Genomic DNA, 16,283 nt, shown 5'->3' with positions numbered 1-16,283 from the left:
GGTCATCACTGCCAAGCTTGTTCCTGTCCTCACCTAACACCCATGTATGTCCGTTGTCCAGAAGATGCCGCCAGATAACGATTGGGGATTTTTTTCCCCTCCCATCCCTCCTAAGCCAAGAAGCACAGAGGTACCATGGTTGTAAGATTAGCAACGGGAGCATAGGCCAGGGACAGAGCCTGGGGCTGTCCAGGTCTGTATGGCTCAGTAGCAGATCAGTTGACGCAGTGACTCCCACCTAAACCATCAGGGCAGTTTGAAGAGTAATTTTCATAGAATCATACCATCACAGAGTGATACAGCACAGAAGGAGGCCATTTGGCCCATCAAGCCTGTGCCGGCTCTTTGAAAGAGCTATCTAATTAGTCCCACGCCCCCTGCTCTTCCCCCATCAAGTATTTATCCAATTCCCTTTTGAAAGTTATTATTGAATCTGCTTCCACCGCCCTTTCAGGCAGTGCATAACAACTCGCTGCATAAAAAAATTTCTCCTCGTCGTCTCTGTTTCTTTTGCCAATTTTATCAATTACTACACGACATAATTATAATCTGAAATTAAAAACGGAAAATGCTGGAAACACTAAGCAGGTCATGCAGCATCTGTGAAGAGAGAGAAACAAGAGTTAACGTTTCAGGTCGATGACCTTTCATTAAGGGATGAAGAGCTTCTAAGCAAGTATGGAGCTTAATTAAAATATGGGTTTTGCGAACGAGCAGCCCCCGAATTTGCAGAGAGCGGAGCGTTACTGAAAAATCGTCAGTGATATCGGACGGTGTAATGCGACCTGACCAGTGAAGGCACTAAGTGTAATCCCGATGTCCCGAAGTGATTTCTTTAAACGACGCATGTCAAAGCTGCTGCGTTAATTAGACACCAAACAGCTCCCCCGAGCTGAATAAATGACAGATCCCCAGCTCTGGTGTGTACGACTATTATATTACAGCAAAGTTAATTGTCGCGCTGCATGATTTCGCCTCGACTGTTGCATTTTTGAAACATATTTTGGAACCAGATAAAAAGGCAATAGTTGTCCAGCTAGCTTTTGATCAGTATGGGCGCTCGATGCAACAGCTTGTAAATTGGTGAGGGAAAGAGTGATGAATAAACTAGTTTATAAGGAACAGGTCATATTCAGGTTGTGTAACGCACTGAGCCTGCTATTGCATTATAATATATACCGAGTCTCTGAATCCCCGAGAGTGGTTACGCTCTGGCAAAGCCACGATTTTAAGATTTTCATCCTTGTTTTCAAATCCCTCCATGGCCTCACCCCTCCCTATCTCTGTAACCTCCTCCAGCCCTACAACCCTCCGAGATCTCTGCGCTCCTCCAATTCTGGCCTCTTGCACAACCCCGATTTTCATCGCCCCACCATTGGCGGCCGTGCTTTCAGCTGCCTAGGCCCTAAGCTCTGGAAATCCCTCCCTAAACCTCTCCGCTTCTCTCTACCTCTCTCTCCTCCTTTAAGACACTCTTTAAAACCTACCTCTTTGACCAAGTTTTTGGTCACCTGTCCTAATATCTCCTTATGTGGCTCGGTGTCAAATTGTGTTTGATAATCACTCCTGTGAAGTGCCTTGGGACGTTTTACTACATTAAAGGTGCTATATAAAAGCAAGTTGTTGTTGTTGTTACGCTGAGTCCCTCCTGCTGATTTCTTGGTTGGCCTTTTAACCTGACAGGGCCAAGGACACCAGGGGAGACATTCAGGATCTGCTCTGCCCCTATAACAGGTACTTAGTTAATGATCACTTCACAATATTCACTGGGGATGCTGGAAACCTGTTGTACAAGGACTTCTGCATTATAGTATAAATAGGGATATTCATACAAGCTCTGTTATTCCTCTACACTATATGGAGTTTGTGCTACTCTCCAATATATACAGGGAGTACTATACCTCTACATTATATAGAGTTTGTGCTACTCTCTAATATTCAAGGTAAAAGGCGGGAGGTTTAGAGGGGATTTGAGAAAGAACTTTTTCACCCAGAGGGTGGTTGGAGTCTGGAACTCACTGCCTGAAAGGGTTGTGGAGGCAGGAACCCTCACAACATTCAAGAAGCATTTGGATGAGCACTTGAAATGCCATAGCATACAAGGCAACGGACCAAATGCTGGAATATGGGATTAGAGTAGACAGGGCTGATGGCCGGCGCGGACACGATGGGCCGAAGGGCCTCTATCCGTGCTGTATGACTCTATGACTCTATGACTCTATATACACGGTGCACTATACCTCTACATTATACAGAGTTTGTGCTAGTCTCTAATATATACAGAGTGCACTATACCTCTACATTATACAGAGTTTGTGCTAGTCTCTAATATATAGAGTGCACTATACCTTTACACTATATAGAGTTTGTGCTAGTTTCTAATATATACACAGTGCACTATACCTCTACATTATACAGAGTTTGTGCTAGTTTCTAATATATACACGGTGCACTATACCTCTACATTATAGAGTTTGTGCTAGTTTCTAATATATACAGAGTGCACTATACCTCTACATTATATAGAGTTTGTGCTAGTTTCTAATATATACACGGTGCACTATACCTCTACATTATATAGAGTTTGTGCTAGTTTCTAATATATACACGGTGCACTATACCTCTACATTATATAGAGTTTGTGCTAGTTTCTAATATATACACGGTGCACTATACCTCTACATTATATAGAGTTTGTGCTAGTTTCTAATATATACACAGTGCACTATACCTCTACATTATATAGAGTTTGTGCTAGTTTCTAATATATACACGGTGCACTATACCTCTACATTATATAGAGTTTGTGCTAGTTTCTAATATATACAGAGTGCACTATACCTCTACATTATACAGAGTTTGTGCTAGTCTCTAATATATACAGAGTGCACTATACCTCTACATTATACAGAGTTTGTGCTAGTCTCTAATATATACAGAGTGCACTATACCTCTACATTATACAGAGTTTGTGCTAGTCTCTAATATATACAGAGTGCACTATACCTCTACACTATATAGAGTTTGTGCTAGTTTCTAATATATACAGAGTGCACTGTACCTCTACATTATATAGAGTTTGTGCTAGTTTCTAATATATACAGAGTGCACTGTACCTCTACACTATATAGAGTTTGTGCTAGTCTCTAATATATACAGAGTGCACTGTACCTCTACATTATATAGAGTTTGTGCTAGTTTCTAATATATACAGAGTGCACTGTACCTCTACATTATATAGAGTTTGTGCTAGTTTCTAATATATACAGAGTGCACTGTACCTCTACACTATATAGAGTTTGTGCTAGTCTCTAATATATACAGAGTGCACTATACCTCTGCATTATACAGAGTTTGTGCTAGTTTCTAATATATACAGAGTGCACTATACCTCTACATTATATAGAGTTTGTGCTAGTTTCTAATATATACAGAGTGCACTGTACCTCTACATTATATAGAGTTTGTGCTAGTTTCTAATATATACAGAGTGCACTGTACCTCTACACTATATAGAGTTTGTGCTAGTCTCTAATATATACAGAGTGCACTATACCTCTGCATTATACAGAGTTTGTGCTAGTTTCTAATATATACAGAGTGCACTGTACCTCTACACTATATAGAGTTTGTGCTAGTTTCTAATATATACAGAGTGCACTATACCTCTACACTATATAGAGTTTGAGCTAGTCTCTAATATATACAGAGTGCACTATACCTCTACATTATATAGAGTTTGAGCTAGTCTCTAATATATACACAGTGCACTATACCTCTGCATTATACAGAGTTTGTGCTAGTTTCTAATATATACAGAGTGCACTATACCTCTACATTATACAGAGTTTGTGCTAGTTTCTAATATATACACGGTGCACTATACCTCTACATTATACAGAGTTTGTGCTAGTCTCTAATATATACACAGTGCACTGTACCTCTACATTATATAGAGTTTGTCCTAGTTTCTAATATATACATGGTGCACTATATCTCTACACTATATGGACTTTGTGCTACTCTCTAATATATACAATTGACACAATTAAGCTGGGGCTCTTTTCTCTAGAAAAGAGAAGACTGATGGGTGACCTAATAGAGGTCATTAAAATTATGAAGGAGTTTGATCGGGTAGATGTAGATAAGATGTTTCTGTTTGTGGGGGAGTCCAAAACTAAGAGTCATAAATATAAGATAGTCACTCATAAATTCAATGAAGAATTCAGGAGAAAGTTCTTTACCCAGAGAGTGGTTAGAATGTGGAACTCAAAACCACAAGGAGTAGTTGAGGCAAATAGCATAGATGCATTTAAGGGGAAGCTAGATAAACACATGAGGGAGAAAGGAATAGAAGGATATGCTGATAGGGTTAGATGAAATGGGGGGCAGGGGGGAAGGAGGCTCGTGTGGAGCATAAACACCAGCATAGACCAGTTGGGCCGAATGGCCTGTTTCTGTGCTGTACATTCTATGCAATCACCATGTTTTATCCTTTAAGACTGCTGATTACAGTTGCGTTCTGTGCGTTTGAGTAACGGGTTCCCAGTGATCAATTTGTGTTTATCCCCCCTCCTTTGCCTTCCCAACAGGAGTGATTCAGTTCTTTGCTCTTGGGTTACTGGTAATCGGAGGGACAGGAGCACAGAGATCGGTGGTATGAGTGTACGCAGACAGCTCCCTTCCTGCCATTGTCCTCCGTGTGAGAACCTGACTGTCTTCATGAAGGGAAGAACATTATTTTAACAGACAGGCTTCCTTAACTCTGACCCTGTTAGAAAAAAAAATACATCTCTCTCCTAATTTGAAGGCTTTTTTTGTCTTTGCCCATTATTAATTTTCGGTGCGCTTTTTTTGTGCTTTTCCAAGTGAGGTACGTCATTTCTGAGAAATTGAAACACTTTTTCCAACCCAGTGTCAAAATCGAACACGAGCAGGTCAGTTGGGAATTGTTCCTATTTGCCGTACAGACATCTCTTATTTAAGAGCGAGAGTTAGGATGGAAGGTTAAAAGGATAGACTCATACAGTCAAATCCTCCAGGGAGCAGCATGGCTGGTTGATGCTTTGCTGGGACAGTAGTCATCTACGGGGTGCAATTGGGCAGAGTTTTCAAGTGTGACTTTTAAGGCTGAATTAACATTCTTGAAGTTTGCTTGATCTGGGAGAAATGTTACAAATCCCCATTCACTTAGAAGTCCACCTGTGTTTTTGGCCATCTTAAGGTATCAAATTGGGCAAGGTTGTGCACCACTCTTGTGTCACTGTGAAGTGATTTCAGATGTGTACTGATGTGAAAGTGACAGTAATAGAATCATACAGCACAGAAGGAGGCTATTCGGCCCATCGTGCCTCTGCCGGCCCTTTGGAAGAGCTATCCAATTAGTCCCACTCGCCCTGCCCTTTCCCCATAGCCCCGCAAATGTTTCCCTTTCAAGTATCTATCCAATTCCCTTTAGATTACAACTGAATCTGCTTCCACCGCCCTTTTAAGGCAGCACGTTTCAGATCATAACAACTCAATAGAGCATCAAATTGGTCTATGCCGGCAGCACAAATACAGCCTCCTGGCGAACCGGCCGGCCATTTTACACTCTGTCTATCTGATTTTCTTTTCCACTGATTTTAGCGGTGTAAATTGAGCTGATGATTCGCTAGGATCCCGTTTTAGGCTACTGACGAAGACCAATTTCACCCCCTATAACTTTGGCACCTGAGAGCACCGGGGTTTAAATGTGACAAGACTTCAAGTAGGTGCTTTCATACCTCTTGAACTGTGCACTAGATGCAGTATAACTTATAGAGGGATAGAATTGAAAAGCAGAGAAGTTATGTTAAACTTGTATAGAACCTTGATTAGAACACCCTTAGAGAGTACTGTGCACGGTTCTGGTCTCCATATTATAAGAAAGAATATAGAGGCACTGGAGAAGGTGCAAAAAAGATTTACTAGGCTGATACCAGAACTGAGAGGTTACACCTGTCAGGAAAGATTGAGCAGGCTGGGGCTCTTTTCTCTAGAAAAGAGAAGACTGAGGGGGTGACCTGATAGAGGCCTTTAAGATTATGAAGGGGTTTGATAGGGTATACATAGAGAAGATGTTTCCACTTGCGGGGGAGACCAGAACTAGGAGCTATAAATATAAGATGGTCACCAATAAATCCAATGGGGAATTCAGGAGAAACTTCTTTACCCCAGAGAGTGGTTAGAATGTGGAACTAGCTACAACAAGGAGTAGTTGAGGCGACTAGTATAGATGCCTTTAAGGGGAAGCTAGATAAACACATGAGGAAGAAAGGAATAGAAGGATATGCTGATAGGGAGAGATGAAGTAGGGAGGTAGGAGGCTCGTGTGGAGCATAAACCAGTTGGGCTGAATGGCCTGTTTCTGTGCTATGTAATTCTATGTATGTAACTTCAGCCTAAAGTGGACCCCATTCTAAATGTGTTGAAACAGAATGCTGAAGCTTCTGGGAACTTTCAAAAACTTTTAAATGTTTAGATGTCGTTTGCACTCTTCAAAATTTACAGGCCAGACACCCAGAGCTGAAACTTTATGGGGGTGAATTTCTCCAGGGGATATCGCACTCGCCTGCCATAACTTCGGGATCTTCTGCCCATGTTGCAGAATATGATCGGGGGGAACCCCTGTGAAAATTCAACCCCAAAGAGACTAGAAGAGGAACGAAAAAGGAGAGTGAATGAAAGTGAGGAATAAAAGAAAGATTGCATTTATATAGCGCCTTTCACGACTTCAGGACATCCCATAGTGCTTCACAGCCAATGAAGTATTTTTGAAATGTGGTCGCCGTTGTAATGTAGGAAACATGGCAGCCAATTTGCACACAGCAAGATCCCACAAACAGCAATGAGATAAATGACCTGCTAATCTGTTTTATTGAGTGATTGGTTGAGGGATAAATATTGACCAGGACAATGGGGAGAACTCCCCTGATCTTCTTCGAAATAGTGACCGAGATCAGCTAACTTAGGTCAGGCTAAGGGATTGAACCTGGCACCCTGCTCTTCTACGTGTCTGAGTTGCACATTTCACAAAATGCATTCACCAACTGTTCGGGCATCTCTGTAATGCAAACGTGCAGCTACAGGTGGCTAATGAACAGGTATAATTACAGGCACAAGAATGTGAAAACAATATGAGGAAACCCTACCTCTGTAAGGCCTGAGAGTTCATTTTTTTTTTGTCGCTTTTACAAACTTGATCTACAAGGAAGTGTCTTTAATGGGGCAACCCTGGGCTTCAGAGTTGGCATCAAGAGGACATGATACCATTGCTGGTTCCATGTTATTGGACCCAGAGGTCGATGGAGGAGAATGGATTTAAACACTGTTTAAACAATTTCGCAGGTTCCACACAAAGTTCAAAGCATTCAAAAAAAAAATTTCACTAAGTGAGATTGTCAGTTTAATGCTGAATTACAAGATGCTTTATGCTTTGGGCTCATGGCCAATAGGGGCCTGGTTCAAGAAAGCCTACCTCATTCCCCGTTAGGACCCACACAGCAGGCAGATAAAGGGAGCTTCCATCCCATCAGTTGGGGGGGCTGTTGGCTACGAACCCAAGTCCCAATCCAGCGTCCCTCCCAGTCCCCAGGTCCTCTTCTTGGTCACCCTTCCCAAGATGGAAGCACCACCTAGAATAAGGCTGCTGTTGCCTTTGGCCAATTGGCCGAGCTGTTAAAGCTTGCCCAGTGTGGGCAGAAAAGTACAAGCCTCCCTCGCCCCTGTCCTGTTGGGAGAAAGGGGACATCATTCATTTCCAAATATAAAAGTGGAACTTATATCCAAGAGTGACTTGTACACCATTTTTAGCAATAATTTTGAGTGCATTCCCTTTAAGCCGAACCCCAGTGTAAGCTGACAGACAATATTCTCTAATAGTTTGATGTGTGATCAAGTTTACACTGAAGTGTTAATCACTGCCATGGCATTACTGCAGGTTTATTGAGAAACAATTTATAGTTGGCTAATAGGAATTTCTATAGTCAAGACATCAGGGGGTCGATTTTAATCCCGCCCAGTGGGAATGGTGCGTGAGGATAGGGTTAAAATGGACCGAGTCCATTTACAGGCTTGAGGCTGCACCGTTCCCAGAGGCTGGCATCTTATCTTGGCCGACTTTGAAGTCGGCCGAGGCTCCCACTGCAGGCGGGCAGAGGGAGGCCTGATTTAAATCTAAAACTTGATGATGTAATCGGCGCCGTGACGTGATTTTAACGAATACTCGAGGGGGGGGGGGGGGGGGGGGGAAGCCCGTACGGTGTCAAACCCACCAGGGAAACCAGGCAGGGTGCAGGAGAGAGGCCAGAAGAGGCCGCGGGAAGATTCCTTGGGCGTGAGGAGGGGCAGGAATGTTCCTTCGGGCCCCGGAAGGAATCCTTGTGCTCCCTTGTCCCAGCTCTCTCTACACTGGTGTCATTTTGGAACCTCTTCTCCACCCCCGAGCACTCACCTCATGCCAGGGATCAATTCTTTGGGTCCCCGGTGGGGCCGCCTCCTGCCCCAATTCCCGCTCCCGCCCCAATTCCCGCTGCCACCCCAATTCCCGCCCCCGACTGCCGGCTTTGATGTCATTCCCGTTGGCCTTGGTCATTTATTTCAGCGCTGTTTGTGGGGCTTTGCTGTGTGCAAATTGGTTAGTGCGTTTCCTATAATACAACTTCAGAAGTACTTCATTGTAAAGCGCTTTGGAATGTCCTGAGGTTGTGAAAGGCGCTATATAAATGCAAGTTCCTTCTTTTTTCTTTCTAATCATGGAGGTCAGATGGTTTATATTCATAAAATAATGGATATCCAGGAGGAAGTTGCAGGCTACAATTTAATTGTGGGCTTGAGATAGGTTATATATAAAATAATGGATACCCAGGAGCAATTTATAGGCTGCAATCTAATCAAGGGTTTCAGATAGTTTACGTATAGAACAATAGATACCCAGAAGTAAATTACAGACTGGAATCTAATTGAGCAGTTCAAATAGTTTACACGTAGAATAATGGATACCTGGGCGGGAGTTACAGGTAATCTAATTGAGGGGTCCAGATGGTTTATATATGGAATATTGGATACCTATGGGTGTTTACCTAATATTATATGGTAAGGAGGAATGTAATAACCTGTCTAATATTTCCTTCTTTGGCTTGGTGCAACTAGTTATGATCTGGAATGCACTGCCTGAAAGGGGAGTGGAAGCAGATTCGATAGTAACGTTCAAAAGGGGATTGGATAAATACTTGAAAAGGAAAAATTTGCATGGCTTATGGGGAAAGAGCAAGGGAACGGGACCAATTGGATAGCTCTTTCAAAGAGCCGGCACAGGCACGATGGGCCAAATGGCCTCCTTCTGTGCTGTAAGATTCTATGATTCTGTATTTACGTTTTAAATCCAACACGTCAATTCCTTCCAACAAGCTGACAGGTTTGAATGTTTCATTACTGGGTTTAAATGGTGAAGTAATCAAGTGATATCCAACCATGAGCTGCTTCGTTTGAACCCAAAACTTCAGAATCTGTCCTTTCCTCTTTACAGATTCTGACTAACCTGCTGGGTAATTCCAGCATTTCCTGTTTTTATTTCAACCGGGGTAGTTTCACTGAACACACCCGCCCTTCTCTCTCCTCCCCAACCCCTCTCTCCTCCCCCTCCCACTCCCCCCCCCCTTTCTCATTTCAGGCATTCCAAAAACCCTCACATACCTATGTCGAGTAGCCGGTTTTACGTGGGAGCCTAGACAGTGAGCTATTTGACCGCAGTGTGCATCACAGTCAACACTAATCCCGTCTTCGCCCAACATCTACACCCACGTCCTTCCCAGCAAGGTGGATTTGCGGGGAGTCGGGGGTCACTGGATAGTGATCAGGAGTGGGAACCCTGGATGATTTAGTCCCGGCCACTGAGGCCAAATGTAATGAACCTCATGCCACCCCAGGCAAGATCAGCAAAATTCAGGAGAGACCTAGAAATCAAACCAGCGACCTTCTGGCCACTGGATGTATTCGCTCGAGGTGAGAAATTACAGCTTCTACAAGTGTCAGCAACACAGGCCTAAAGGGGCCAAGAGAATTCTTGTGTTCATGGAACAGGCTCGAGGGGCTGAATGGCCTTCTCCTATTTCTAGTTTCCTATGTTTGAACCCTTGTTTTTTTTCCCAGGGGGTGGGGGAAGGGGGAGAGGAAAAGACAATTTCATATAGTTATAACATTCCACGGAAAAATGTTAAAGGGAAAATTCCTGCTAGTTTTGACGAGTACTTAAAATTGTGTCGTACAATAATTTTTTTCCCGTCTCAACAGGAAATGACTTTACTGCAGCCTTAACAATGTCATCTAGTTACTGTCCAAATGAAACAACAGCGCTTAGTCAGTGCTGCGTTTTTATATTTTAATCTCCTGCTAATATAAAAGGCAAAATCCTGTGACCCTTAATTGCAACATTATTTATTCAGGTGTCCGGAGGTTTTGTCCACTGTTAGTACTGTCACATTATTACCTCTGTGCTCAGTCCAAACTGACAGCTAACAGTTTGGGTTATGAATTAATGGAATATTTGGGCTAATCTTTTATTATTTCTATATCTTGAAAGATGGAACTTTTGTTCTTCGCCAGCACTCCAACTTTCGATTTTTGCCAATTAGTTCAAGAAATAACATTCACCTCACATCTCCAGCAGCTGTGAAGAATCAGCTCAATTCCCCCCCCCCCCTCCTCCTCTTTCTTTTCCTTCCGTCTTTTCTTCTCTCCCGTCCTGGAGGTGCTAATTCCTGGTTCGGGACACGCTTCCATTGGCATCTGCGGTCCTCTGGCACCTGAACCAAATGGCCCATTTCTCACGTGTCAACCTGCTGTCGGCAGTGATTAGGGATGCAATCTCTCCAAAAATCCAGCCAGTCCCAGGAACGACTGAAGCGAAAGGCACAATAGCGAGCTTATGTAGCATTGAGAGCTGGCTGGCTGGCTGGGAAGCTTCGCAGCCAAGGACCAATCCAATCGTCACCCACTTCCAGAAGGAGCCCCCCGTCACCTCTTATGACTGAGCTCAACTAAATCATCTCAGGCTAACGTTTACTAGCAGGGTTCAACGGACCAACACTGGGAACCGAGGGTAATTCTTCCTCCATTTAACCTGGGGATGCAGAGGCACATTGTAGCACCCCTACCATTCCCCCACCCGAGATAAACAACAATAACTTGCATTTATATGGCGCCTTTAATGCAGTAAAACGTCCCAAGGCGCTTCACAGGAGCGTTATCCAACAAAATTTGACACCAAGCCACATAAGGGGATATTAGGACAGCTGACCAAAAGCTTGGTCAAAGATGTAGGTTTTAAGGAGGGTCTTAAAGGAGGAGAGAGAGGAGAGAGAGGCAGAGAAGTTGAGGGAGGGAATTCCAGAGCTTAGGGCCCAGGCAGCTGAAGGCAGGGCCGCCAATGATGGGGCAATGAAAGCCGGGGATGTGCAAGAGATCAGCTAACCCAGCACAGTTCAGAGATTGACCTGGGACCCTTGGGTTTGTGGTGTTCAGCACCACTTCAGATAGTGGAGTTAATCAATAATTCAACAACAACAACTTGGAAAAACCTTTTTACGCAGCGAGTAGTTATGATCTGGAATACGCTGCCTGAAAGGGTGGTGGAAGCAGATTCAATAGTGGCTTTCAAAAAGGAATTGGATAAATACTTGAAGGGAAAAAATTTGCAGGGCTACGGGGAAAGAGCGGGGGAGTGGGACTAACTGGATTACTCTTACAAAGAGCTGGCACGGGCTCGATGGGCCAAATGGCCTCCTTCTGAGCTGTAACCATTCTATGATTCTAACAACAACGTGCATTTATATAGCAACTTTAATGTAGAAAAACGTCCCAAGGCGCTTCACAGAAGCGTAATCAGACAAAAATGGATGCTGAGCCAAAAGAGACTTTGGGATTGGTGATCAAAAACTTGGTCAAAGTGATCGATTTTAAGGAGGGTCCTAAAGAAGCAGAGGAAGGTGGAGAGGCGGGGAGGTTTAGAGAGGGAATTCCAGAGCCTGGGGGCACAGCCGCCAATGGTGGGATGAAGAGATTGCCGGGGGCGGGGGGATTCACAACAGGCCACGAAGAGATGTAAACATAAGGATAAGAATTTTAAATTTGAAGTGTTGGAGAACCGGGAGACAATGCAGACCAACGAGGACAGGAGTGATGGTGAGCAGGGCTTGGTGTCTGTCTCAGTACAAGCCAAATATTAGGCCCAAAATTTCCTCAAACGGCGTAATCAGCAAGTTAAGCCAAAGTTACGCCCGTTCTTACGCCGATATTGCCGGCAGGTACTTACACCAAAATTTCCTGCCAATCCTACTAGCATACGCCGGAACGTAAAAACTGGTGAAAACAAACGTAAATCAGAGTAAACAATCGGGGCCAGAGGAAAGGGCACATATTCCTTCTTTAAGTCCCCCTTTATCTAAGGAAATTTTAATTTTAAACCACTTTAAACCATCAAACCATTCATTCAAGGAGAGCATGTTGAAAAAAATGCAGGAGTGAAACCTTTTTCAATTTTTAGTGTAACTAATTCTGGTGCTATAAAAATGCATTCACAGATACAGAAAATACTGTGCAAGGCCTTAGTGAGGAGAAATTAAACAATACACTAAAACACCAGAAATATGACTTACTGCTGTGCCTAAAATTTTGGGCATATATTTACGTTGTTCAAAAATGACGTAAATGCAGGAAACTTGCATCCTCTGGTCTTTGGAACGTTATGTTAATGAGCCGAAGAAGGATTCGGTGGAGGTTTCACTGAATCGGCGCAAAACGTCGAGGAAATTTGGGTGTAGCGTAAGTCACTTAAGGCCGAATTTCCTCAATCTTTTACTCTGAAAATTAGGGTAACTGTGAGAGTTCTGAGGAAATTCTGGGCCTTAGACACAAATGTGTTTTTATTAGTGTCTGAATGTCTGCTTTTTAAAAAAATTCGTTCATGGGATGGGGGCGTCGCTGGCGAGGCCAGCATTTATTGCCCATCCCTAATTGCCCTTGAGATGGACAGATTGAACAAAGTACAGTAAATAAATGATATTCGTACAAAGTAAAAAAATTACTCGTACAGCTCAGCGTAGTCAAGGCAGCAGCTGTGGCACTATGATTGGCCTCTTGTGCCCCTGAGCTAGGGAGGGGGAAAATGAACCAGGGTTGTTGCTTCCACAGACAGTCTTGCATTTATATAGCGTCTTTCACAACCTCAGGATGTCACAAAGCGCTTTACAGCCAACGAGTACTTTTGAAGTGTAGTCACTGTTGTAATGTAGGAAACACAGCGGCCAATTTGGGCACAGCAAGATCCCACAAACAGCAATGTAATAATGATCAGATCATTTGTTTTAGTGATGTTGGTTGAGGGATAAATATTGGCCAGGACACCAGGGGAGAACTCCGCTGCTCTTCTTTGAAATAGTGTCTTGCGATCTTTTACATCCACCTGAGAGGGCAAACGGGGCCTCGATTTAACGTCTCATCCGAAAGACGGCACCTCCGACAGTGCAGCACTCCCCCAGTACTGCATTGAAGTGTCAGCCTGGATTGTGTGCTCAAGTCTCTGGAGTGGGACTTGAACTCACGACCTTCTGACTCGGAGGCAAGTGTGCTACTCACTGAGCCACGGCTGACACCACCCCATCACTATCCTAGTCCTACTGGTGAGTTTTGTCTGAGATCAGCGGAGCACCCAAGGAGGGCTTCTGCTGGATGCTGGCGTGTGCGGACAAGTCTTGGGCGAGGACGTGAAGCCTCCTGTGGTCAAATAGCCCGACAACATTCGCCATCGCAGCTCACACACGAAGAGTGGCCCCTTGGATCGTAAGACCGCTGGCACCTACTGAATCTCAACAAGACGAGGGAGAAAACTCTGCATGTACTGTATCAGAAAAACAGTTGCTTCCTTTCTGAGATGAATTTGTCAAGTTTCTGATAGCTCACCATTTTTTCCTAAGGTGTGACAGCTCGTATTAAAACTATGAAATCTTGCAGAAAACAATATATGTGATTTTATTGATCAAAAACGGCAAGCACCTGTTAGTGGCTGGAAAGTGGCATCACAAAAATTAAAGCTCGAGGGAAAATGTAAATAAATAAAGACACCAGGTGCTGGAAGTGTTGAATAAAAGATTCCAAGCCAGCTCTCTCACCTGGAGTCTATCAAATCCTCAGTGAGGTAACTCCAGGCCTCCGCTTTCCCAGAAGGTATTTACTCTCCGGGCCTGTACTTCAGGCTTTCGGCGGTGACCTGAGTTGATGTCCAACAGCTAAAAATACCAGGGTCTAAATTCAACGTCGCTGTGGCTTTTTACGGGCGTAAAACAGGGGCCAACCCTAACCAATTTAGCAGGAGAGAGGCCCACGACCCATCTGCATGGGCACTTGGGCCACTGCTAAATTGGTCGGGCCCTTTGTATTGGCGGCCCTGGCTGCCACTTGAAATCAGCACAGGCCTCATTTCAATATCCCTTAAAAAGGGAAAAAAAAAGCTCCAAAACTTTGTGAAATTTTGCTTTTTGTGGAGTCGGCAGGAGCAGGAGTGCCAGCCCACCCTTGCCCCCCAATCAACCACCACCCGCCACCCCCCCCGCCCCTCCCAGGCATGCCTCTGGGCTTCGGCACTGGCAGAATTTGGTGAGGCCCAGACAGGCGAGCCGATTGGCACCTTCAGCTTCTCCTGAATTATGATGATGAGGCCAAGGATGAATTTAATTTGGTCCTCTGGGCTCTCCGTTCTGGCGCACCATTGCTGGTTTGGGGGCGCTAACGAATTTAGGCCCCACTGTCACCTGATGAACACTACTTGGGATTTTGTCTTCGATGGGAGAACCATCATAGGCAACAATACAAGGGAGCAGGGCGGTGCAAAGAGGAAGAGAAGGAGATCCCAAAATTTGCCCTTTACAATTCAGAAAGACTGCTGGGTGCCCGTGGGAGATAACCTCTGAACAATGTCTCACATGCCATGCGGAGGGAGGTGGCAGTGGTACTGGCTCTCAGTGCCCTCAGACCAGTACTAGAGAAACTTCAATGATCTGACAAGGGCAGGCAAGACCTCCAACCGTCACAAACTCCAACTTGTCCAAAGCTCCATTGTCCGTATTCTCTCCTGCCGCACTAAGTCCTTACCGAGTCCTGACATTGGCTTCCTGAGCCCCAGCGCGTTGAATTTGAAGTCAATATAAATCCCTCCACGGCCTCACCTCACTCTACCTCTGCAACCTCAGAACTTATATCCCTTCCCACACTCTCTGACCTTCTCACTCTCTGCTTCTTATTGGCAGCACAGCCTTCAGCTACTTCAGCCCCAATCTCTGGATCTCACTCCTTAAATCCCTCCACCTCTAAAAGCCTCCTGAGAACCCATCTCTCTGGTCCAGCCTTTGGTCATCCCTTTTAACTCCCCTGCCAAGAACTAGCATCTATTCCTCTTTTCCTTTGTGAAGTGCCTCAAGACATTTTTTCCACTTTAAAGGTGCTACATAAATGCAAACAAGAAAGAAAGAGCTTGCATTTATATAGCACCTTTCACATCCTCAAGTTGACCCAACGCGCTTCACAGTCAATGAAGTACTTTTGAACTGTAGTCACTGTTGTAATGTAGAAAAATGCAGCTGCCAATTTGCACACAGCAAGATCCCACAAAGAGCAATGAGATAAATGGCCAGATAATCTGTTTAGTGCAGGTAGTTGGGGGACGAATGTTGACCAGGACATCTCCCCTGCTCTTCTTTAAACAGTTCCACCTAAGCTGGAAAACGGAGCCTCGGTTTAACTTCTCAGCTAAAAGACAGCATCTCTGACAGTGCAGCACTCCCCTCAGTACTGCACTAACGTGTCAGCTTAGACTTCTTACTCAAGACCCCACGGGGACAAGGACTTAAACCCATAATTACCTGACTCAGAGGTGAGATCATGACTACTGAGTCAAGGCTGGCAGTGTCGTTGGTGTGTTGTTGTGGAAGTTGTTGTTATCACAATCCCAAGAAATGGAAGTGTCCGAGTACCCCCAAGCTATTGTGATTCATCTCAAATGAGCTCACATTCTCAGCTGGGCCCATCTGACAAGTTGCTGTTTAGATCCAGTGCCAGTGAGGTTCATGTTTCCTATGGTGTCCTACCTCAGAGATTTGCTCCGAGTCTCAAGCCTTCATTCTTGTAACACGTGCATATTTAGAAGCAACGCCATCCATCAACCTTGACAAGAATACATATACACACAACATAAGGAAAAATACAGTTGCTTA

General features: G+C 44.3%; 1 long non-coding RNA gene across 5 annotated transcripts in view; it reads right to left on the bottom strand.

Annotated features, from left to right (window-relative positions):
- Positions 1-504: 504 nt before the first annotated feature.
- LOC137335111 (uncharacterized) overlaps positions 505-16,283 on the bottom strand; it is a 40,773-nt gene continuing 24,994 nt past the window's right edge. For 3 of the 5 annotated variants that reach the window (XR_010966337.1, XR_010966335.1, XR_010966338.1), the window contains one exon: positions 14,641-16,233. This is a non-coding gene — a long non-coding RNA (uncharacterized lncRNA). Of the gene's footprint in view, positions 601-7,351; positions 7,751-14,640; positions 16,234-16,283 lie in introns of those variants that run through there. The other 2 variants (XR_010966336.1, XR_010966339.1) reach the window with 2 other exon arrangements.

This window comes from Heptranchias perlo, chromosome 19, assembly GCF_035084215.1.
Source record: "Heptranchias perlo isolate sHepPer1 chromosome 19, sHepPer1.hap1, whole genome shotgun sequence".
Classification (NCBI taxonomy): domain Eukaryota; kingdom Metazoa; phylum Chordata; class Chondrichthyes; order Hexanchiformes; family Hexanchidae; genus Heptranchias; species Heptranchias perlo.
The sequence above is the reverse complement of the archived record's forward strand: the minus strand, read 5'-3'. Positions and strand labels throughout refer to the sequence as shown.